Source organism: Salvelinus namaycush, chromosome 13, assembly GCF_016432855.1.
Source record: "Salvelinus namaycush isolate Seneca chromosome 13, SaNama_1.0, whole genome shotgun sequence".
NCBI lineage: Eukaryota > Metazoa > Chordata > Actinopteri > Salmoniformes > Salmonidae > Salvelinus > Salvelinus namaycush.
The window spans coordinates 34,160,689-34,162,889 of NC_052319.1; the positions used below are offsets into that span (position 1 = coordinate 34,160,689).

Consider the following 2,201-nt stretch of genomic DNA (forward strand, 5'->3'; position numbering starts at 1 on the left):
ATGACGTTCCAACCAACGCACTCAGAAATGAATCTTCTTGAGGCGAGCTGCAAATTCAGGAATGGAGTTTTGTACGCACGACCCGCCACTAAATTCACGCCTCTGATGCATTGCGATGCATTTACAAAAGTTATAGCTAGCAACAGCAAGAGTGACTGACACAATTATAAGTAACGTTAGGGGCTTTCATGTGGAACTGTCCACAACGTTGCTTATTGGCCTACTTTCACTGATCATTTTTAACAAACTTCTGTTCAATAATTGTCCTACTATTAATTGTTTTCCAACCACATCTGAATTTACTTTATGATGAAAAGCAAGGACAGTAGTGCAGAGTGATTTTGTCATACATAAATTCATAGAATTGAAATAATACAAAATTCAACTGATGCACAAACGTATTAGACATTGGTGTGATGTACTGCCACATTGTAAACCGTTTATATATATTTTTTTTTACAAAAATAGGCAACCCCTTTTGGGTTGTTTAGTTATTTATATATATTATTATTATTTTGTACAATTAGTAATTATAACATCTCGCGTGAGTAAAACAACTCTACTTAGGCCAATGAGTGCACCCACCTGATGAAGGGGGATAGTTTAGCATTTAAAAGTGTTCTTCTATTTAGTCTGGATAAAGAGCTTTAATCTTCATGATAACAATTAGCCAAAATGGCTGTATGTAGTTTAATGCATTGGTGGATGTGGTGGACAATTTAGGTGTACCCTACTTGTGGCCTGGCTATATCCGCCTACCTGCAAAAACTTAAAGTGAGTGATGTGCATGGTTTATGCATAAATACATGTAACACTTACTGCTAAGAAAAACGTTTATCCCGCTTACTATTGCTGTAATTTAGCCCCGCCTACTACTCTGTCTTGTTGTGGAGGAAGTAGTAGGCTACTGTGTCTCCACTGGGGTGTAGGTCCTCTTCCCCATATCTGGGGGTCGCTACTAGCTTCCAAGTCAAAATTAAAGCTAAACCCCACCTTTTTTCTAAAATTACCTTCTTTAAATTTGATTTCAAATCTTAACCACAACCACATTGCTAACCGTATGCCTAACCTTCAATGAAGACCAAAATGTTTACGATATAGACAATTTTGATTGTGTGGCTTTGGAATCTAGTGGAAACCGTATCTAGGGGTTGTATGCACATTGCCACCCTGTGGTCGATGGTCTAATTGCTACATGTTTTACTGAGCGCAGAACACAAGCGCGAGGAAACTACTATGCTTACAATGCCTGAATTGCTACGAAACATATATATTTGGTGTCATTCGTTTGGCTATGTGCACAAACGTGATTTCAGAATTTGGTACATCACCTACTTTTGTGATATCAGACTGCCGTTTAGATATTTAAAGGTAAATGTATCAGTAATGTATACCGTGTTACATCATGGGGAAATACGCGATACTAATATAATCTCATAAACAAAATTAATCGCATTTGCACCGCTCTTTCCGCAACTTCATTCATAAATGTCACGAAACCCCTGATCGATATGATGCGGTAAGTGGTAGTGGTAACCGTCAGCCGATAACATTTGTACTGAAAACAGTAGCTCTTCACCGACGTCACCAACTCATACTTACCTGGCAAGGGAGATACCGTGATCAAAAAGTCAGTTCACCCAGGGTGAGGATCAGCAATTGTACCCCGGCTGTACTGACCCCTGCGAATTTCCCAAATGTGGAAATCCCGATTGAATATTTTCTGGTAGTGTTGGACTGCGTTTGCGCTCTCCCCTGATGTGTTTGTCAAATAACATTTTATTGTCGGTGAGTGAGTACCTTATGTGATGCTACTTAAATCCTGAGTGTATCAATTCAAGGGGCTTTATTGGCATGGGAAACACATGTTAACATTGCCAAAGCAAGTGAAGTAGATAATATACAAAAGTGAAATAAACAAAAATGAACAGTAAACATTACACTCACAGAAGTTCCAAAATAATTAAGACATTACAAATGTCATATTATGTATATATACAGTGTTGTAACGATGTACAAATGGTTAGAGTACAAAAGGGAAAATAAATAAGCATAAATATGGGTTGTATTTACAATGGTGTTTGTTCTTCACTGGTTGACCTTTTCTTGTGGCAACAGGTCACAAATCTTGCTGCTGTGATGGCACACAGTGGTATTTCACCCAGAAAGATATGGGAGTTTTCAAATTCTTTGTGGATCTG

At 38.2% G+C, this 2,201-nt stretch overlaps 1 non-coding gene across 1 annotated transcript; it reads left to right on the forward strand.

The window, feature by feature from the left end:
* Positions 1-1,594: 1,594 nt before the first annotated feature.
* On the forward strand, positions 1,595-1,758 carry LOC120058583. Its single transcript, XR_005478034.1, has one exon. It is a non-coding gene; the product is annotated as a U1 spliceosomal RNA (small nuclear RNA).
* Positions 1,759-2,201: the final 443 nt, after the last annotated feature.